The sequence below is a fragment of the Sorex araneus genome, chromosome 2 (genome assembly GCF_027595985.1).
Source record: "Sorex araneus isolate mSorAra2 chromosome 2, mSorAra2.pri, whole genome shotgun sequence".
Taxonomy (NCBI): Eukaryota; Metazoa; Chordata; class Mammalia; order Eulipotyphla; family Soricidae; genus Sorex; species Sorex araneus.
Genome location: NC_073303.1, coordinates 298094604 through 298118923, shown reverse-complemented (window position 1 = coordinate 298118923; position 24320 = coordinate 298094604).

The window sequence follows — 24320 nt, the reverse complement described above, 5'->3', positions numbered from 1 at the left end:
AGTTATATGATTTGAAGATGAGAGAAGGGATCCCGTCCAAGGAACACAGGTTGTCATGAGAAAAGGTGAAATAATAGATTTGGGGGCTGGAAAATTAGCTCAGAGTCAGGAACACAGGCCTGGTTGGCTTGAGTATCACTGGGAGTGGCCCTGGGATCGCTGAATACTACATGGAAGCCACACCCCATCCCCCCATCAAACAATAATGGATTTTCCCTTTAGATGTTCCAAAAGGAACCTAATTAACTAATATGGTTAGCCCAGTGTTTAGAACTAACATTTTGACCTCAGAATTTCTAAAAAAAATAGTTTTGTGCTTTTAAAAATCTGTGATAAATTTTTCACAGCAACAGTAGGAAATTAATCAAGGGTTTAACATGCGGCCCGAACAATAATACAGCCAGTAAGTCCCTGGAACACCGCCTGGAGTGATTCCTGATTTCAGAAGTAGGAGGCAGTCCTGAGCACCAATGTGTGTGGCCCCCCAAATAAAGACAAAATAAACAAAAGCAGAAAAAGCGTTTGCTGGAATGGGATAGGGTCAAAAGAGATTTGTGACTCTGTATAAAGAATGAGCTGTTGACGAACATAATTGAATTTTATGGCACTGAGAATGTATTTTTGTAATTTAAAAAGGCAGCATTGTACATGAACTATGACCAATCAGGAAAAATAAATATAAGTCATGCCAGGGTTTTATTCAGAGGTTGGAGAAAGCCTCTTGTCAAGACACTTTTAAGAAGCAATGGGAAGTAAAAACTGTGCCTTTATTATATTCCATGATCTGTTTGCTCAATTACTTGCTATGGGGGAGGGGTGGGAATGGCAAGGGCTAGCAGCTGTAAGCAATTGAAGGTGATCACTTCTCAATGATGCTGCAGAAAATCTTTAAACATCTCAAGTGTAGTTCTACTAAAGTGATCTTTAAGCACATCCCTAATTCTTAAAAAAAATTTTTTTTTAAATGTAGGAGTGCTGCTATTTATTCAGTCATTGATCAAGCTGATTGAATTGGGCTTGAACTCTACATTACTTTTTTGTTTGAATCACTGTGAGATACAGTTACAAAGCTTTCATGTTCTCAATTCAGCCCTACAATGTTTGAGCAACCATCCCTCCACCAGTGCACACTTTCCATCACCAGTGTCCCCAATATATACCCCTCCCCATCCCAGTCCTCACCCTGCTTCCATGGCAGGCAATTTCCCCAATACACTCTCTCTACTTTTGGGCATTATGTTTTGCTCAAATTTTCCCACCACCATTCAAGCCTGCTTGCCAGGGGCAGATGTTAGATCATTTATTGTCCATTGCTCATGTTGAATACGTTGGGTGCTGCAGCTGTGTGCTTCTGGAATCCTAGATTATAAATGGTTAGGCTCCAGAGACATTTCTGTAGAGCACTAATCCATTTTGGGATTCAATCGGGCGTCTCTGAACCAGGGCTGTTGGTGCGCTAAGATGGCGCACATTGTGAGGGTAACAGACAGGCCGTTGAGCAGGTGGGGATCTGGGGAGGGACAGCCCAGTGCCTCTGCCGCCATGTGGCCTGGAGATTTAATCCTGGAACCCGTATACCTGGCCCTTACTTGTGGAAGCTCTTGGTCACCAGGATTGCATGTGGAGTAGGTGGGGAGACTGCATCTGCTCCATCTGGGGTGCCCCAAAGAAGTTGGCTCGGTGTGGGGCCCGGAGAAATCTCCTGTTCTGAGGTGTCTTCTGGGACTCACTGCTGTGTCTCTGGCTTTTGATCTTTTTTGAGATTTATTTATGGGTCTCTGAAGCAAGGCCAGTAATAGAGTTTACAGAATGGCGCTGGAGTTGGTTCCCAGGGGTGACTGTCAGTGCTTCCATGTATAGTGGGAAATGGGGGGAGGTAGCCCACCCCAACTCCATGAAAGCCTAGAGATTTCGGACACGGGACCCGCATACCTGAAGTTTCAGCGGATTATATCTTGGTGAGGTCTGTCCCGAGATGGTGGAGACAGGGCAGGGGTATGGTGGCGATTTGGGATTGTGGAAGCAAACAGCTGCTGGGGGCTCTGCTTGGGCAGGCACAGGCCAACCCACCCCTCTCCAATTTATCCTAGTCTGTTCAGCCACAGGCAGGTCCAAGATTAACTGTGGCTTTTGGTCTCTTTCGAGATTCATCGATGGGTCTCTGAGATAAGGCCAATATATGAACCTGTGTAGCTGAGGTGGAGGTGGCTTGTGGGCATGGCTCCCACATACCTAACTTTTGGCCTTTTAATTTCTTGACAAACTTGGTCCTAAGTTGTTGGGGTCTGGCCAAAGGTACAGTGGCAATTTGAGGGTGTCAGGAAGCCTGAATGCATCAGGCTGCTGATGCACTCACCCTGCAGGTACAGGTTGACCTGTTAGCGGCATCATACCCCCACATCCCTAATTCTTATAGTTTTGGTTCTTCCATGTTATCCATCTTTGATAAGAGAGATTTTCCTATGAAAAGTTTTGACAGGAAAAATTTTAAGCATTCAACATGAGAAAGAAATATTTTTTTAAGGTAGGAAGGAACAAAACTAGCAAACGCTACACACAAAAAAATTGCCTTTAGAATTTTATTTTCCTTAGTTTGGGGGTGGTGGTATGTTGATCACACCTGACTATATTCAGGGGTCACTCTTGCATTATAGGTCCTCTTGAACTTAGTGTGGAGATGCTCATCACTTTCATGAATCACTCCTGGTGTTACTTGGGATTAAAAATGCTTGGCTGAACTGTTTACAATAGCCAGAATCTGGAAAAAACCCGAATGCCCCAGAACGGATGACTGGTTGAGGAAACTTTGGTACATCTATACAATGGAATACTATGCAGCTGTTAGAAAAAAGGAGGTCAAGAATTTTGTAGTCAAGTGGATGGGCATGAAAAGTTTCATGCTGAGTGAAATGAGTCAGAAAGAGAGAGACAGACATAGAAAAATTGCACTCATCTATGGTATATAGAATAACAGAGTGGGAGACTAACACCCAAGAACTGTAGAAATAAGTACCAGGAGGTTGACTCCATGGCTTCGAGGCTGGCCTCACGTTCCGGGGAAAGGTCAACTCAGAGAAGCGATCACCAACTACATTGTAGTCGAAGGCCATGTGGGGGAAGGGAGTTGCGGGCTGAATGAGGGCTAGAGACTGAGCACAGCGGCCACTCAACACCTTTATTGCAAACCACAACAGCTAATTAGAGAGAGAAAACAGAAGGGAATGCCTTGCCACAGTGGCAGGGTGGGGTGGGGGGGAGATGGGATTGGGGAGGGTGGGAGGGACACTGGGTTTACGGGTGGTGGAGAATGGGCACTGGTGAAGGGATGGGTTCCAAACTTTGTATGAGGGAAGTATAAGCACAAAAGTGTATAAATCTGTAACTGTACCCTCACGGTGATTCTCTAATTAAAAATAAATAAATTTAAAAAAAAAATGCTTGGCTGAGTGCAAGGAAAGTGACTTACCTCCTATACTATGTCTCTGACCCATAGAGTTGGCATTTTAAAATACTAATGGCTTCTATTTTTTATTTGTTTGTGGGTCATACTCAGAGGCCTTCAGGGATTATTCCTAGCTCTGTGCACAGGCACTAATCCTGGAGAGGCTCCCGGGGAACCATAGGCATTGCTGGAAATTGAAACTGGGTCGGCTGGTTGCAAGGCAAATTCCTTAGCCACTGTACTATCACTCTTGACACAAGACTTCTATATTTTTTATGATAATAAGTGATAACTTGAAAAACATGTTAAAATTAATAACATCATATATTCTTGAGAGAACCGAGTCAAAAGGAAAAGTGTTCCTCCCAAATGGAAAATACAAATAGATTGAAACAGATTCACAGCAAATTGAGCAGAAACCTCCACGGAAACAATTCCATCTGCCTCTAGAGAGCCAGTGACAGGTAGAAAAACCTAAAATGCAATTGGCAAATTGCTGGAGGCTCAGTGAAGACTGAACTAAGAGTGGAAAGCTCTAGAGAGACAGCGTTATGTGTGTGTGTGTGTGTGTGTGTGTGTGTGTGTGTGTGTGACCTTCATACATTTGTGTCTTGCTTCTAAAGATTCTCACAGTGAATCTTCAACCAAAGTCCCCTTGTCTTTCTAGTAAAGGGGCGGGGGAGTTAGATGAGAGGAAGGAGAAAGATTCAATTTGACAATACTCCAGAACACAGTTTTGGGAGTTTTTAAAAACATTAAGATCTGCCCTAAGGATAAATTATTTGCTCCTATCTGTTTGTTGACCCAAGAGAAGTAAAAAAAGTCTTTGCTTTTCATCTGTTTGTTAACCCAAGTTGAAGTCATACCATCCGAAGGAAGGATTGAGAGTTACGGTTAGACTGCACACATTTGCAAAGTTTTTAGTTCAGAAGCACAGGTTTTGCGGCTACAGAACTAGTATAGCGGGTGAAGTGCTTGCTTTACCTATAGCTGATCTGGGTTTGATCCCTTGCATTGCATGTGGTCCCCTGAACACTCCCAAGAAAGATCACTGAACATAGAGCCAGGAGTAAGCCATAAACACGGTCAGTTGTGGCCCCCAAGCCACAGCAAACCAATCAACAAAAGAAAACCCCAGGAACAAAGGTTTATTAAATAACTAAGTCTTAATTAGAAGACCAAGGAAGAGTTTTCCTTCCCTAGACCTATCTCATTACAGGTCTATTTATAAAATTCATAAAATTTTTATGTAAAGGTTTATTCCTAAAGTTTCTTTTTACTAGTCCTAGTACATAGATAGAAAGACAAAATTAGGTTTACTTGAAGGCAAAAAACCCATACACACATAGACAATAATGGCAACAAAATAAATAAAACATAGTTTGGAGGAGCAGAATGTTAGAGCCAGACTCAGGGAAGATATATTGGAACTACCAGACTGGGAGTTTAAACAACTATGAAGACTGAAAAGATAATGTAAGGATGGGGCTGGAGCAATAGCACAGTGGATAGGGCATTTGCTTTGCATGCGGCCAACCTTAGGTTAGATTCCCAGCATCCCATATGGTCCCCTGAGCACTGCCAGGAGTAATTCCTGAGTGCAGTGCCAGGAGTAAGCCCTGTGCATCATCAGGTGTGACCCAAAAAGCAAAAAAAAAAAAAAAAAAGATAATGCAAGGGGAAAGGCACTTCATAAGGTCAAGACCTATTTGATCCCAGGAACTAAAATGGTCCTCTGAGTACCACCAGAGTGATCCCTGAGCACAGCCAGGTGTGGCCCCCAAACCAGTAAAATAAAATAATAATGATCAGTATAATAAGACTATAATAGGCAAAGAAAGTTGTTTGTGTGCAATAATAGATGGACAGGTGAGTAAAGAAATGAACATTCTAAGACAGAATAAATAATAAACTCTAGACATAGAATACAAAACACTGAAAATGCAAATTCATACTGATTTTCTCTTCTTATGAGTGTGGGTCGTCTTTATTGATTAATTTGTATTATATTCAAGATATTTTATATATTTACTTATTAGTTTCTGCATTCTCTTTTATTCCTCTGTAAAGTGTTTCATTTGTCTATATTTTCAGATTTAACTCACTTAAAATGTCTCCTGAGGAGCAGTTTAAGTTTATGCTCAATTCTTTTAGCCTTCATTGGGATGTTTTTCCTTTAACCTATGCATATGAAATTTAGTTTTTGTTAGGAATTTAGGCATAATTTATCACAGAATTTGGTATAACATTTTGCCATCCTTGCTTGCTAGTTATCTAATTTCTAAAGTTATCTAATTTCTCACATTTTCATTTAGCCCAGTTGTCTAAAATTCTCTTCTGACTTTCAAGGGCCAAAAAAGATGTCAAGTTTTCAACTGGAGTTTTAATCATTCCATGTGTTAAAAGTGTTGGGCCTTCAGGTCAATAACTATAAAATGAAAATTCCACCATGTGACACATTCCCTTCTAATTAGAAATTCTATATATTCTGTAAGTTTAGATAGTTGTAGTTTCTGTTTTTTTTTAAATATTTTATAGTTTGTAGCTGTTTTGCAAGAATGTTAATGCAATACAAATTTATTTCACCATAGAAGTGAAATTAAAATGCAAATTTAAATACTCAATCAACATATAGATCCTTCATAACAATCTATAAGAACTATAAAAATATCATTTTGTCTAACTCCAGTACCACATCTTTCATTTTTCCCCTTTTTATTAATTGATAAAGTAAAGTAATCTATAAATCTAAAACCTATAAACATTTCAACCTAATGTTCCTTTACAATTCTTTTTGAAGTTTTTATCTCAACTGATTGCTGACATTCTATTGCACAGTCATTTATCTTCACTAATTAATAATCATATATGCCAATTTTTAAAAAAAATCCCCTCAAACAGAAGGAAATGAGAGTAATACAAAGAACTATGTCAAAAATTGTGAACATCAACAAATATAGTAGGTACTTATTGAACTATTTAAATGATTAACTTTGAAAATTAATGGTCAAACTATCCAAAAGTCAGATGAGGCCAGGGAAATAATATATCATATAAGGTGCTTGCTTTATATACAGCTGTCCTGAGGTTACTTCCTGGCACTATATGTGGTCCTCTGAGCACTACCGGGAGTGATCCTTGGCACTGCTGGGTGTGACACCAACACACACACACACACACAATAGATAGTCAAAAGTAGATCTAAAAGACATAAATCAAATATATTTTGCTTTTAATAAATTCATTAAAACATAAAGATAACAGATTAAAAATAAATAGAAAAAGATGTGCCAGTATAGATAACAGTAGGACTCATGATACTAATTGTGGACAGAGAGAGGAGAGTTGTCAGTGACAGAAAGGGGCATTACTGATAGATACAGCTGTGTCAAGGAAACGTAACAGACTTCAAAGTGTATACTTAATAATAGAACATCAAAACACATCAAGCAAAGCTGATAAAACTAAAGATAAATGTTCAAGTTATAATTTTATTTGGAAACTTTAATATTCCTCTATAAGAAATGGAAAGATTTTACATACAGAAAGATCAGTAAGACACACTTAAGGTCAATAACTTCATTAATCAATTGTGCATCATTGGTATTTATAGGCTTCTTTATTTAACAGCAACAGGAAATATATTCTTCTTGGTTTCTCATGGAATACTCACAAGGATAGACCATGTTTTGGACCTTAAAACACCCTTTAATTTTTTTTCAAGTTAAAACTTCCAATGTTCTCTCCAAAATCACAGTAGAATTAAACTAGGAATCAGCAACATGAACATCAGTGAAAACATGCAAGATAATAGGAAGTAAACAATATGCATGTAAATAATACATGGACAAAAATAGAAATCTGAAGAATAACTGAAAAATATTTTGAAAATATTTCTGGCAATATGGCTTGAGTGGCAGAGCACCCACCTAACATGTGTGTGGCACTGAGTTAGACTCAGTGCCAGGCTTCTAAGTATTGCTGGGGATACCCCTGGTGACCCAGAACACCACTAGGGTGATCCCAGTGCCTCTGAACAGTGGTCTTTGTACCAAATCAGGCTGAGCATCACTAGAGTTCTCTAGGAACCCTAAGTAGTGTTGGGTATAGCCTCAATAGAATATTCTGAAGGAAAAGATAACAGCAAAATGTGTAGGATGGGCCAGAAAGATAATACAGTGGTAGGTCTCTTGCCTTGCTGAGTACAGAGCCAGGAGTAAGCCCTGAGAACCGCAGGATGGCTCCTTACACACTGTCAAAGGGGTAGGTTGTAGTGAAAGGAGTGCTTTGAGGAAAAATTATGATACCAAATACATATATTAGAAAGATGAAAGATGTAAAATTAATAATACTTCCACCCAAGCAAACTAATTTGTCTTATTTATAGAAAAAAAGTATAAAATAAGAAGAAGAAATATCAGAGCTGAAATCAGTAAAATTGAGAACAGATAAAAATTAACCCAGAAGACAAAAATTAGTTTTTAGAAGATCAATAACATTGATATACCTCTAGCAAGGATGAGGAAAATTATTAATGTCAAAAAGATGGAGGAGATAGTACTGTTGATCTCAAGTACATTAAAAGGATAATTAAGGAATTTTATTAATAATTACATATGTCTCCAAACAGACCACTTAGTTCAAAAACACAGTCTGCGAAAACTCACAGAAGAAGTAGACAAGATGAATATAATAATATTAGTAAGGAAATTAAATTAAACTATAGTATCCTTACCAGACAGAGTTACAGAAGAACTCACTGGTGAGTTTTTTTATTCAAATATTTATATAATTATACCTATCTACCAAATCTCTTTCAGAAAACAGAAAAGAAGGTAACCTCTCTAAGTCATTCTGGGAGGTCAGCATTATTTTAAAACCAAAATTACACTAATTAGAAAGAATTATGAAACTACAGGCTGAAATCTCTCTTGAACATAAATGAAAACTTCTCAACAAATCTAATATAAAAATGTATAAAATAATTATATAAACAAATCTAGTTCCACATTAAAATTTCTTTTATAAAATTTGTAACAACATGATAAAGAAAAATTACATAAGCATACCATTCGATGCAGAAAAAATAATTGAGAAAACCCAAAACTTATTCCTGATAAAAGCTCTAGGCAAATCAAGAATGTAGAGCTTTATTCCTAGAACTTTGCCATAACTGACTAAGTAGTACTTGGAAAAAGTTTGCAGATAAGTATACTTACTGAGGAGATGATTAAAACTTCCCCGTTGATATCAGGATCAAGGTGATGAAACTTCTTCTCACTAATTCTTTGTTACTTTTTACTGGATATCTCAGTAATATAAATAAGAAGGAAGGAAAAAGGGATGGTTGAAGAGAGAAAAAATTGAGGAAGGAAGGAAAAAGTTCAGCATTATAGATTTATATTAGAAAGAAAGAAACTGGACATTTCTGTTCAGAGATGAGATAGAAATTTTGAAATAATTGACAAAAATCTATTAAAATTAAAAGTTTTATAGCAAGGCACAAAAATCATCTACAAAAGTCAATTGCTTTCTTATATTAGCAATTCAAATGGAATTTTATATTAAAAACATATTTGATTTTTGTTTTATGCTCACATATATACTCAGATATGAATTTATAAAATTATTTCAAACACATACAAGATATATATGAAGAAAAAAATCTTAGACTCAAGTGAAAGAAATGAAACATGAACAAAATATGTGAGAGATGATATGTGCATAAACAGAAAAACTAAAGTATATTCCTAATTTTACACATTTAATTTGGATGGTGAATTTATAGCTTAAAACAATCCCAATGAAAGCCCCTCTGAATTATTTTATAAATAATAACAAATTAATTCTAATAAAATGTATATCGAGGACCAGGATAGGCAATATAATATTGAAGGAAAGGAGTTAAGTTGAGGACAAGACCCTGAGTTTAACTTCTGGCAAAGAATGCCCATGTCAGCCCAACATCACCTGGTACAGATTTAGTGAGCCCTCAGCACTGTCAGGCCAAAGGATTACTGCATCACTGGGCCTGATCACTAACCCATCAGACCTAAATTGCTGATGTCCAGCTATGCTCAGAGTAATTTCTGCCTTTCTGCCATTTCTGTTTGGAGTATCCCTGATTAAAAAATGATGAAAAAATGCACTATAGCACTGTAGCATTGTCATCCTGTTGTTCACCAATTTGCTCAAGCAGGCACAGTAACATCTCCATTGTGAGACTTGTTGTTAATTTTCTGGTATATAGAATATGCCACCGGTAGCTTGCCAGGCTCTCCCGGGCGGACAGAATCCTCTTAGTAGCTTGTTGGGCTGTCTGAGAGGGAGGGAGAAATTGAACCCGGGTCGGCCTTGTGCAAGGCAAACGCCCTACTCGCTGTGCTAGCGCTCCAGTCCATGAAAAGATGATGCACATTATATGTCATCAGAAAATGTAAATTAAAACAAAAATAGTTAAAGGATGAAAATACAGAAAACTGATGACACCAAATCCTGGCAAGGATCTGAAATCAGGAGGAACCTTATTCATCTCTAGCAAGAAAGCAATATGGTACAATTCGTTGGGAAAGCTGTCTGGAGCATCTCCCAAAATTAAATATACCCTCAGCTATCCAATATGACAATCTTGTGTCTTGATATTTAGTCAAAGGAGGTGGAAAATGGCCACACAAAAACCTACTCATGCATATTGATAGCAGCTTTCTTCTCAATTGCCAAACTTCAAATCAACCCAATTGTCCTTTGTAGGTAAGTGGATAAATTACCCGTGGTACATGAGACAATAGTATAAATGTCAAACAACATTGAGTTACCAAGCTAATATAAGATATAGAAGAGAAATAAATGTCTATTATTAAGTAAAGGAACCAGTATAAAAAGGCTACAGGCCGCATGTTTCCTACTATAGAACATTCTAGAAAAAACAAAACTATGGAGACATACATAAATAAGAGCAATTTTTGATAGAGATTGTGCCTGGGTGTCGATATGTAAATAAAACACCAAATACTTGAGCAGTGAAATTACAAGATATGATTGTATGATGCTGGATACATCAATATAAATTTGTCATATCCATGGAATGCCCAAGATCCAAGTGAACCTCATATAAATTATGCATTTTGGGTGATCATAATGTATTACTGTAGATTTATCTACTATAATAAAAATGCCAGTCTAGTTTGAGACAATAATGAGGGGCTACACACATGTGAGATCAGGAGTTACAAAGAAAATATTTGTGTCCTCTACAATTTTCTATGAAACTAAAAGTGATCTTTAAAAAAGCCTATTGAGAGAAAAAAATACTTCCCACACTTATATGTCTTTATGGGGGCTCCTGTTCAAAAATCTATGCTAATGTGGAGGAATAAGTTTAGAGCCAAATTCATTTTTAAATCTGGTTTATCTCCAAATATATGAGTGCTTTATTACTGTTATTATACATGCCCTTTAATGCAGGCCTTCTCATTCATTAGCTTGCAGAGTTGCAAAGTGAAATGAAAAACTACAGTTTCTTGACAAGCTCACAGGTGTTAACACCACTGGAGTGGGCGGGAGAAATGAGTGCTTCAAAGTTTTATAGATATTGATAGGATTGCTTTATTCTAAAATGATGACATAAATATGCCTCTCCCGAGGCTTCACCAAATCTATCATGAAAATTGCTGTGTCAATTTTGGGAACTTGCTAACTTTTCGGACTTGGGCGTAAATAATACATTGCCCAACAGAACTTGAGCCAATACTTGCACTGGCATGTTTGCAAATTTCTAAGACTCCATGGCGTTTTTGAGTAAGGCAATCCTCAAACTAATATTTTGTGTATGTGCAGATTATTGCTTTATTTCAACTTTGCAAGTGAGTTTTCTTGAGGATGTAGAAAGAAAACCCATGTTTAATGGTAAAAGCATGCTAGGCAATTAACATTTAAATACCCAACACATTTAAGAAAGCTCTTTGTATTGCTCTGTTTCAGCTGGAAGCAAACTAAAAGACATTGAAAGGCTAATGAGTCAGGTGATAGTTCAAACGACTTTTAGATTTAGTTCTTCTAATTTTAAAAGAAAATTGTGACCCATTATTATCCTCAATATTGCAGATGAGGAAATTGAGAGAAATCTGTGGCTCTTCAACATAAGTGGTAGAAGCCAGAATGCAGATGAAGGTAGTTTGGTTTCAGTGTGACTCTTTTAACTATTGAGTCATACAGCTAAATGAGTAGCGGATGGTCTAAAATAAAGGAAATACAGTAATTATCCTCTCAAATATCTAAGTTTCACTAAAATGAGAGTTATTATTATACCCTGATTCCCAGGGTGCTGTTAGATAAATCATTTCCCTGAGCTACCATGGCCACATTATTTGTAATTCTACTTAGCACGAGTTTAATTCTGATTTAGCTGTGTACATGTTAGATCTTTGAGACAAAGACTAATATCTTACTATCACTAAGCAACCGACCTTTGTACAGTATGAGGATGCTAGAAAATTTGAAATTAACCAGATGGCTGTTTATTTCTGTTTTAAAGCAATGGTGTTTTCATCTGAAGGGGGAAATTTAGCACAAATGAAAAGATTTGTAGCTGTTATTATTTGTGTAGAAGACTATTAGTTAAGTTTTCATTGATGGCACTCATAAAGAAATACCAACTAAAAAAAAAAAGAAATACCAGCTGAACAACAAATTTAAGCTGACGAGACAATGCATTGTAAATTAATAGAAGAGATGTAATATAGTAATCTAAAAAATATTGTCTTTTCTCTATGAATTTAACTCTCTCTTCAACTCTCCTATCCACTAAAGGAAGAAAGTCTGTTTCTTAAATATATCAGCTCTGCGATTTCTACTCACTGGTCATGGAGATTATGAGGTTTCTGCCACCCGGAAGGTGGCAGTTAAACTTTCCTTGAAGAAAGATCTATAAATGTCATCAAAATTGTAGAACTGCCTCCCATCCAAGCACTAACCAGGACCAACCCTGCTTAGCTTCCGAGATCAGATGAGATCGGGCGCATTCAGGGTAGTATGACTGTAGACATGCATGTAGAAAGTAGGAAAGTAGATAATGGACCAAACATGATGACCTCTCAGTGTCTGTGTTGCAAGCCATAATGCCCCAAAGTAGAGAGAGAGAATATGGGGAATATTGTCTACCATGGAGGCAGGGGGAGGGTGGGAAAGGGGGGTATACCCGGGACATTGGTGGTGGGGAATGTGCACTGGTGGAGGGATGGGTGTTTGATCATTGTGTGATTGTAACCCAAACGTGAAAGCTTGTAACTATCTCACAGTGAGTCAATAAAATTTTAAAAAAAGTTGTGTAACTGCTTATTAGTTCAATTCATACATAGTATATGAAGACATACCATTCTTATAATAAGGGGTGGGGAGGTCAGTTTAAAATTTGATAAAAAATATTTATTCCCACCTCTCTGCCATAACTTATCACTCTTAAAGAGATGTTTGCATTTAAATTTTTTCCACGAAATCAGTATAAATCACACACAAACTGGGCTTTCAGAGTAACAATTTCCTTAAAAATTAATGGCACAGCTATTTTCTAGGTCATCTATTTCCATAATCTTAAAATATCTCTAGCTACTCAAAAGGGACCATTCATTATCACATTATTTTGGTTCATTAAAATGAATTCCTTTCTTGCCCAAGAATGAAATAGATATTTAAAAACAGAACATTGTTTCCTTACAAAGTAATGTACCAAGAGGATTAAAAAACAAAAATAAGTGAAATAAGGAAGTCTTTTGTAAGAGGTTCACTGTTGTTCCAATAGGGAACTTTCCCTCTGCTCATACTTTCTGTAATGACTTTCTTTGTTCCTGTGCTGCACTTATGTAGCCCACAGCGTTCCGCAAGCATTCATGTATTCCACAAATATTAATAAGAGCCAAGCAGTACCATGTCAGACACTGGAGTCACTAGGTAATTTTCCTAATTTAGAAGGGAAAATAGACAAATCAACTTGATAATCATATAGGGAAACCTATATGATTCCTTGAGAACTAATAGTTTCAAATAACCTCCCAATGAAGGGTACCTGTGCTCTTTCAGTCTTCCCTCATCGTGGCCCTGATGCAATGAGAAGGGTTAAGGTGCCTCCACAAATGCTCATTGTTTAATGCCTCTGTATTGTGCCTTCTTCAGTCCCTAGAACTAGCTGAAAGGAACTTGCTACCCTTCAATGAGTAGATACATTACTTCCCTTGTGTTCAGGAAAATAAAGCTGGATTAAGAAATGATAGGCTGATTTAGGGCAGCATCATAAGAAGTGTATTTAGCCGGATTCCCACCCTAGAGAGCTGCTGAAGATAAAAAGTGGATAAGGAAGTGGTGTCTGAGATGTTTATTTTAGGTGTGTGGGACCCAGGGCTGAGATCTCCAAGCCTGCCCGGATAGGGACTGGGCCTCTTCTGCCCAGATCCTCCATTTTCCAGTAGCTAGGCAGTCACACCCAGAAACTGCCCCTTGTGCCATGTAATCCCATCAATGGCCACATACAGAGACTATAAAACTAAGCTCCCGGAAGCGACATCTTATAGCCTAGTTCTCCCTCTTGGAGAACCTGGCAAGCTACAGAGAGTTTTCTGCCTGCATAGGAGAGCCTGTCAAGCTCCCTGTGGTGTATTCATACGCCAAAACCAGTAACAATGATGGGTCTCATTCCCCCGACCCTGAAAGAGCCTCCAATGTGGCACCGTTGGGAAGGATGAGTAAAGAGAGGCTTCTAAAATCTCAGGGCTAGGACAAATGGATATTACTGAGACTGCTCTAGAAAATTGACGATCAATGGCATGATGATGATATATATATTTATATATGTATATTTATTTCCTCTAGTGAAAAAATTTGGTCTCTGCCTGGGAGAGCCTGGCAAGCTCCCCGTAGTGGTGTATTCATATGCCAAATACAGTAACAATGATGGGTCTTATTCTCCTGACCCTGAAAGAACCTCTACTGTGGCACCGTTGGGAAGTATGAGTAAAGAGAGGCTACTAAAATCTCAGGCTAGAACAAATGGAGATGTTATTGGTCCCACTCGAGCAAATTGAGGATCAACTGGATGATAGTGATAGCAATAGTGATAAAAATTTACTTATTATATTTGATCACTTTACTCAAGAATGTTTTCCCTTGTAAGGGTTAAAACCAATTTGTCATAGGGATGGATTCTTTTTTGTGGCCACAAAAAACAAAACCAAACAAACAAAATAATCATTTAGTAGCTCTAGCGCACCATGTCAAGTAAACATAGCATCATAGAGTGATGCAGACATTACTAGTCAGAATGTTGTTACTAGGAACCAAAGAACTAATATAGGAATTAAGTGCTTCCCTTGCATATGACTGACCTCAGTTTACCCTAGGCAATGCTTATGGTTCCCAGAACACTGCCGAGGGTCACTTTTGAGTAGAGCCAGGAATAGCCCCTGAGTATCAATGGGTGTGGCTGCCAAATTAAAAAAAAAAATCTTGTTTCTGGATAAAAATGAACATCAGCAGGAAGTCTGCAAGAAAATGCAGACTCAGCCATACAGACACACTGAATCTGAATTTGCTTTTAACAAAATTCCCGGATGATTTATCTGCACATCAGTTTTTGTGAAGTTTTTTCAAATCTGAAAAATCTCTTGGAAAACATTTATCCAAATTTATTTTTAAAAAGTCCTTTCCAATGAGTGTGTCTACATTTATTAATAATACATGTGTTACTATATCTTATATTTTTCATAAAACATGTATAGAAAGAAAAATTATGATGCCAAGCAAAATACATGCTTTCGATTAATACTCTGTCATTGCCTCAATGGATCATTTTGAGCACACACTACTTTGCAGATTCCCAGGTTCATCCTGAGACCCAGTGAATCAGTCATTAAGATAGAAAATTGGGGATTAAATTCTGGCCTTCACATTTCTTAAATTTAGTTCCCATGAGGTCAAGGGAATCCCCACAGCACACAACTTCTCCTGCATGTCACTTTAGGTTGCAAAAGAAAGGTGACAGAAAAGAGAAACTAGCAGAAAGAAGAGTCATGGTCAGGAAGACACTGATAATCATAAATCAATCTCCAGTGAGAAAAAGGTAACCCCAATTCTCTTAAAGGTCATTTCACAATCAAGGCAGAATTAATTTCTTTGGAAACTGTGACTCATACACAGCTGACCATGCGCGAAGGCAGATGTTGACTAGGAGGTTAAATAGGAAATGGAAAAATATTGAAAAGTGAAAGCAGGTATCTCATGGGAAGAATGGAAAAGGTGACATATTTTTTGTCATGTTTATTTAAATTCTCAGTTTCCATTTTTTAGTGGGCTTTGGGGCTACCATAGACTGTGGAGAAGTTTCCACAACCTAAAATTATCCCAGAGGAGAATACCATGGACTCAGGTCATCCATGGGCAAAAGGAGAGAGACAATTCTAAACAGAGCAACTCAGTTTCCCCAAGACAAGTAATGGTTAATTAGAAGCTAACTTGACAAGGTCACAGGATGCTCATATATTTAGTCAAGCATTATTTTGGAAGTGCTTGTAAGGTTTCTTTTGGATAAGGCTACAATTTAATTAAACAGACTGAGTTTGACCCTTCTGATGGGTCTCACTCAATCAGTTGAAACCTTAAATAGAGTGAAAAAGCTGATATTTCTTTAGATAAGAGAGAATACTTCCTGCCTTACTGCCTTCAGAGTGAAATAGTCACGTTTTATTCTGGCTTTAAACTGAAGCTAAATGTTTTTTTCCCTCTCTGAGTCTTAAGATTGTGCATTAGAATGATATCATTTGCTTTTCTGAATTTCCAGTTTTATATACATGTTTTACCTAGTTTAAATATTTAATTATACACATATATATTTTTAGGTATATATGCACATGTACAGATATATACACATATAAATATATATGCACATATAGTTATATATGACATCTAGTTATATATGGTTATACATATATATGCATTTAGTTATATATAAATACAGATATATAAGGAGTATTTCAACTTAGTGCACAGGATCAGTTCCATATGAAAGCTGAATAGAAACAACTCCTCCTGGTTGTGATGGCGGTATCCAGTTACAAGGTACTGGAAACTCATTCTCAGGAGTTTTGGCACTCCCAAATTTTAGCTATGATAATGAAGCCACTGGTTGTGTGGTGCTTTATTATCAAGAACCTGCTTTTGCATCATTTTTGTTTGTCTATTTGTTTGAGCCACACCTGCAGTGCTCAGGGCTTACTCCTGACTCTGCACTCAGGGATTACTCCTGGTGGGCTTGGGGTGCTGGGAATCAAACCCGGGTATGCCGTAGGCCTCATGCAAAGCAAGTGCCTTACTCTGTTCTGTTGCTTCAGTTCTGGTTTTCACATTCTTCTGTTTTCTGTTTGCTTGGGGGCCACATCTTGTGGTACCCACGCTTACTTCTTGCTCTGTGCTTATGAATACTCCTGGAAGGGTTCAGAAGAATTGTTGGTGCTTGGGATGCATCTGAGTGAGCCTGTGTGCAAAATAAGCTCCGACTCGCTGGACTGCATCTCAGATCTGCTTTGCATTTTTGTTTTCATATCCTCTTAGAGACTTTCCTATTCTGCTACAACAGCAAAATATTCTGTTATAGCAGAATAGTAAAGAGTCCTGGCTTCAGAGCCAGGCAGGAGTGGGTTTGACTGCAGATAAACATTTAGCTCAGAGCTTCAAAGTTTGGTTGCATTTTTCCAGTTAAATTTCTGGTTTATAGATCAGAAGGCTGCTTCCTACCGATGCCATGTTCCTGAGGCGGAACGGAGTTTAAGATGAGAAACTGTGAAAGGTCAACCAAATGCTTGGTGCCTCAAGCAGCTCTTCCTGTTTTTTAATTCTAGAAACTGAGGATCAGGGAACCGGCTCAAAAGTTCCTGTTAACAGAGCAAAAGTGAATGCCCTGTACGGCAGTTTTTCAATACTTCTGATGGAGATATGGGGGAGCCCAGGGCTTATTGTGTGCTTATGTTACCTAGGCAGAGGATCACACTGAGAATACACTGCTTTAGTTCCCAGAAAATCAATACAGACATAATGGATTTCACTAGATTTTTAAAAATTCCATCAGACACTCATTTAATGAGTTGTGACTGCACCCAACACACAGCTGTGTAATATTGGGCAAGGAAATGAACCCGTCTGAGTCTCAGTCTTTATTCTGTCCAGTGGAGATGACAGAGCAATAGCAATTGTTCACCTTCATGGGTTATTTCCTCGGTGCCAAAGTTTGACTTATGAAAATCATCTTTCATTCTTATGTAAAATCTGAGCTCCACACAACTATTACCCTCCCAGCTTAAGAAATTGGGTAATGGAGACTTCCAAAACAGTTATTGAATGCTCAAGGAATTTTCTTTTGTTTTGGTTTGGGAGGGGCACTTCTGGTGGTGCTCATGTCTTACTTCTGGCTCTGTGCTCACAGTTGACTCCTGGGCTGGGTTTAGCCTTTGCCCGCTGCCAGGCAAGTGTCTTAACCACTGTACAATCTTCGGAGTTCTAATTCTCAAGACTTTATCTACAAAGTGATAGAATTGTGACTCTGCCTCAAAGAAGAAAACCTTATCCATGAGATGATGGTCAAAATTACTTGCCGAGCTGTTCATGTCCCCTTCATCAGAGCCTTAGTTTCTTCTTCAGTAGTTGTGGGGAGGACAGGAAGTGCTTTATGAACCATAAAAGTGAAGGCCATGCTACTATTTAATACAGGCTGAGAAACACTTTGCATTCTGCCTTTGTCTCTGATCTGGAGTGCTGAGGAACTGATTCAGAGATTAGTGTGTGGAGGATTTTAGCAAACAAAATCTTGAGTTCTGACCTCAGTCTTAAAGGAGAAGCAAGATCGGACTTGCCAGAACTACTTTTATGTAATTTACTTCCCTGCAAGCTTGTCAGGTAAACTATTGAATAATTTCATTTTATGTGCAGAGTTCTGTTTCTTTGCAGTACAAACTTTAAACTGCCAGCAACATTTTTTTTTAGAACAAAGAGAATATTTTTCTTTTAATGACTGGGTTGAGCAGTTCTCAGAATTGGAGTTGCTATTGTTTCTTAAATATGATGGAAGTCTTCATATGGGGAAAGCAAATGTCAATGAGCTTAATCTATGCCTTGTGAAGAAAGCATGCTTATTCAATTTTATAATAATTAATTTCCATTTCAAAATGAGGGAAAGGAAGAAAATGTTCTTTATACCACAGAGCTTAAAAAGTTCTTTTAGCGATTAGTTTGCTACATTAATTTATAATTCATTTCATTATTCATTCAAAAATCATTTATTGAGTCCTTGAAATGTGTCAGACCCGGTGGTAGCCAAGTGCTAAAATTCTTCAGAAATTTCAGTGATAATCATTGGAAATAAATATCAGGAGAGTTAGCTTTAATTTGTTGCAGAAAAGGCTTCATTAGCTGTATCTGAGATATGATCTGAAAATTACAAATCAAATATGATACATTAGTTTACTGAGGGGAAAATGTCTTCACAGTAACAACTCTCAAAAAAAATCTATATCCTATCAGTGCTCACCTAGAGGTAACTGCACTTCGTCACAGTAAGCTTCCATGAAGCACCACATCCAGAAGCTTCTCTTATTTCAAAGACCGCTTTGAAGTTTCCAAGTCCTCTCACTTACATTTCTAGAATAGAAGCCCCTTCACTATAGGGGTTCTCTACTTCCTATCTGATTTTCATTTGCATGGGACAAATCAGAATTTCTCCTTAGGCAAATCATCCTGAGTTATTTTTAGAAAATCAAGGATAAGGAAGGAGACAGGACCTTCTTTCTAAAGTCATGTTATGTTCTCTAGGTTTACATTTGGGAGATTATTATTATTATTTGCACCAACATTAATATTATCATTATTAATTTAGCATTTTTTCAATCTTGTGAAGTTATGAAATTTAATGTCCCTGAATTCAAGCTGTAGACTTTATTTTTTACATCTGAAAGCACGTGCTACAACATCTATTATATCTAAGTAAATTGTGAATATCAGAATGAATTGTGCAACATATGAATTTTGAAACATTGGCTGAAAAAGAAATAGGAAAGTGAAATAATAATAAGACCCAGAAAGCCATACAATGTATTTTCTGCAGGTACACATCAATCTGTAGGTCTATAAGTCAAGTTTGGGAAGTTACATACCTAACTGATAGAAATGTTATCATGATACAAGCACTGTAGCATTGTAGCACTGTCATCCCATTGTTCATCAATTTGCTCAAGTGGGCACCAGTAACGTCTCCATTATGAGACTTGCTGTTACTATTTTGGGCATATTGAATACACCACGGGTGGCTTATCAGACTCTGCCATGAGGGCGGGATACTCTCGGTAGCTTGACAGGCTCTTTGAGAGGGATGGAGGAACCGAGCCCAGGTCGGCCTCGTGCAATGCAAACATCCTACCCTCTGTGCTGTCGCTCCAGTCCATGCATGTGGTAAAAACAAAAAAAAATTGTTTTTAGTGATTTTGCCTAATCCCAGTGTAAATAATTTATTAAGGCATATTTTAAGTGGTAGCATCTAAGTTAAATTTAGAATTGTGAAATACAGTGGAATTATCAACTTAAAATATGACAGTGGAATTGAATGTAAATGACTAAAATACTACCTGTCCAAAGCAGAGTATGGCATGAAATGTAAAAGGACAAAACACAACAGCTCTGGCATAGAGACAAAAAAGTAAATGCAAACCCTTTGGGTTTAAGTGAATATCATACATCAAGGCATTTAAAGAGCAGGTTTAAAGAAAAGCCTGAAAATGACATGGTGCTGCATTATCAGGAATTATTTAATATTCTATTCTTTGACTTTTTAAAAAAATTTTTTATTGAATCACCATGTGGAAAGTTACAAAGCATTCAGGCTTAAGTCTCAGTTATACAATGGTCAAACACCCTCCCTTCACCAGTGCACATATTCCACCACCAAGAACCCCAGTATACCTCCCTTCCCACCCCCACCTCCCCGCCCGTGTAGCTGATAATTTTCACTTTACTTTCTCTTTACTTTGATTACATTCAATATTTCCACTAAAAAACCTCACTATTATTGTTTGGAGTTCCCCCCTCCCAAAATCAGACCTGCTGAAAAGGAAGCATTTGATAATTTGTTTTCCATTGCTGACAATGAAGAGATATGAGGTCTTGGATTTCTGTATTTTAGTAACTAAGTTCAGGGAAATTTCTGCCAGAAATCACATCATTGTAAGCTCGTACCTCTCTTTAGTGGTCTTTATAAGATGGCGGTCGCCACACCTTCCCCCCCCCCGACCCCCCATCCCCAGCCAAAGGAAAAGCAGAGAGAGAAAAACCTTTCCCCTCCTGGGGCTACATGGGGCCATGGCTTAGTTCATAGTCTACAGACATTTCTGCAAGAAGCTGCTGGTACCAAAAGTAGTTTAGGTGTCCTCCAGGATCATGGTCATCCAGCAACATCTCGGTGGAGAGCGGTGCAGGTACAGCCCCCAACCTGAGATCTCATGCACATCCTATATTTTTTGACATTTAAATTAAATTGTCATAGGAAGAAAATCTTTTAAGAGTAGAGGGTGCAGAAAATGAATGGAGGATCCAGACATATTTGAGGGGTTGGGAAATCACAAACACCAAGAAACAGATATACTCAAATGGATTTAGAATCTCTCTAACTCCAGACTCCAAACTATGACCCTACATTTAGATCTGTTCAGAAAGGTTGGTGACTGTCTTACCTTACAGAAAGGAAGTAGCATTTGAATGTATATTAGAAATGGTAAGGTAAGGCTTGTAAGACTGCAAAAACTAAAACTTTTTCTCATCAAGGATGAGAAAAATTAAGGAGTGGAACTACATAATGATAATGATCTATAGAGATTAGTTTCAGCATCATGTGACACAAAACAAGGAGGAACTATTCTCTCCTAGTAAGGGAAATCTAGGAGTGATCATACATGTATGAACATTCCATGCAGATAAGAAGAGACATTCTTTCTAGCCCCTGTTTTTCTGTCATTTCTAGGGTTGACATTATTGTGTCTCATTATGTCACATTATTGTGACATAAAATGTCACATTATTGTGACTCAAAATGACTGCTGTCGTTCCACTTACCACTTCTAACTTCCAGGAAGCAGCATGGAGGAATGTTGAAAATAAAAATGGAATACAATGTATCAACTTTGCTTTGATGTAGTTTCTCAGATGCTGCCATATAATATCTATATGTTATTATCAGAACTTAGTCAGATGGAAAATATAGGTTTAGGAGAGGATGAGAAATGTAATTATTTTACCGGTCCATGCTTGTAATTCAAAATGAGGGGTTTTACTGTCACTGTCATCCCGTTGCTCATCGATTTGTTCGAGTGGGCACCAGTAACGTGTCTCATTGAGAGACTTATTGTTACTGTTTTTGGCATATCCAATACACACAGGTAGCTTGCCAGGCTCTGCCGTGCAGGCTCCATACTCTTGGTAGCTTGCCGGGCTCTCCAAGAGGGGCAGAGGAATCGAATACGGTTCGGCCTCATGAAAGGCAAACGCCCTACTGCTATGCTATAGCTCCAGCCCTGTAAGGGGGGGGGGGGTAAGGACTCAAAAAGAGGATGGATATTTGGGTAAGTATTTGATTTCTTTGCCCTCACTCATCATGTATCTTTGAAGCTGCCAATATTTCAATATTTTGCAAGAGGATGAATTTACCTATTATTACAAAATAAAAAATTATTTTAACTAACAAAAGAGGAGGTAATGACCCAACTTTTGCAGTTCTATTATTTAAAAATATTAAGACATTTTAAAATGATGTCAAAATGACTTCCTGATTGCATTTTAAACAAGAGCAAAATCCAGAGTATTATCTCTGAGTTCACTGTGGTTAGGTGGCATGAAATTTTCCAGAACTCTTTATCTTGCAAAAGTAAAACTCTCTTTACCTCTTAAATAACATTCCATAGCTCCTTTTCCTTAGCCCCTGGTACCTACCATTCTTCTTTCTATCTATGATTCTGACAACACTTGTACTTTTTACAATTGCACTGCACTGTAGCACTGTTGTCCCATTGTTCATCAATTTGCTCGAGCGGGCACCAGTAACGTCTCCATTGTGAGACTTGTTGTTACTGTTTTTGCCATATCAAATATGCCACAGGGAGCTCTGCCTTAGGGGGCGGGATATTCTTGGTAGCTTGAAGGGCTCTCCAAGACGGACCGAGGAATCGAACCCCAGTTGGTCTCGTGCAAGGCAAGTGCCCTACCTGCTGTGCTATCGCTCCAGCCCATATAATTAGAATCATATAATATTGGTCTTTTGGGGGATGGATTATTTCACTTAGTAAATTTTTCTCAAATTTTATCTATACTAGGGCATGTATCAAATGTCTTTCTTTTAAAAAATTAATATTCTTTTGTATATATGTGTCACATTATTTTTATCCATTTATTTATTTTGGCCACTTGACTTCTGAGTTTTAGCCACTGTGAATCATGTTACAATGAACATGTATGTACAATTATTGTGAGACTCTTAAATCGTTGGAGTATATACTCAGAAGTGAAATTAATAAATCATATGGAGTTTCTATTTTTAAATGTTTGAGTAATTTTCATGCTGTTTTACAATATGTCTCTTCAACAGTACACAAGGGCTCTGACTTTTCTAGATCCCTACCAATACTTACATGATTTTCTTTCCCAATATTAACTATCTTATTTGGCATGAGGTAGTAGCTCCTTCTAGATTTATTTTGCATTTCCTTATTGATGAGTGATGCTAAGCATTTCTTCATGCGCTTTATGTCTTCGGAAAAATGTTTATTTAAATCTTTTGCCCATTGTGGGAGTACACCTGGCTATGCTCAGCACTTACTCCTGGCTCTCAGCTCAGGGATCATCCTTGGTGGGGCAAAGGGAAACATCTGCAAGACTGGGTCTCCAGTCAGCCACGTACAAGAAAAATGCTTTGGCCCATACCATTTTTAAATCAGGTTTTTTTGGATGGTTGCTATTTTTAAAATAGAGTTATAATATTTCTTCACATATAACCCAAATTTATGATTGATCAATATTTTTCCCAATTCTTTTTTTTCTTTTTTTGCTTTTTTGCTCACACCTGGCAATGCTCAGGGGTTACTCCTGGCTCATGCACTCAGGAATTACTCCTGGTGGTGCTTGGGGGACCGACCATATGAGATGCTGGGAATCAAACCCGAGTTGGTCGTGTGCAAGGCAAACGCCCTATGCTCTGTGCTATTGCTCCAGCCCCTATTTTTTTCTGATTCTTGGGTTACCTTTTCTGTGTCCTTTGCTCATCCCGAGCTTCCCATTTGCTGACCCTGCCCTTGCATTTTCTAGTATTAACTCCACGCCTGGCTCCTGTGATCATGAATCATCTCTGCTTCGTATTTCTTATGACTCAAATTTTTGTGACAAGGGGCTAAAAATTCCAGTGAAAAGCTCCAGATTTTCTATCTGATACCATTCTTTGATCCCATTTCCTCATCTTTTAATGAAGCCTTGAGGCACACCTAAGGACACGGTTTGTTTTTAAAGGTCTGGAGAAACTTGCAGTCATAAAGCTTGCAGACATTCTTTTAATTCGGAGATGATGGAAAAGACCTGACTTCTAACTTTTAACTTTATTATTTTTTTTTAACTAATCAAGACTTATGTAACCTAAGAAGAGAGAATCACACCAAAACCTATGTTATAAATTTCTGCTTCCTAGGAATATCAGGAAATCTGAAGTATCTGAGATTTTAACCTACTTGTACCCTGACAATTAGCCTGCAACAGTTCCATGGGTACTGGAAGAATTAATGAGACACTTGTGTCAGGACTGTTGCCCACAGCAATAGCG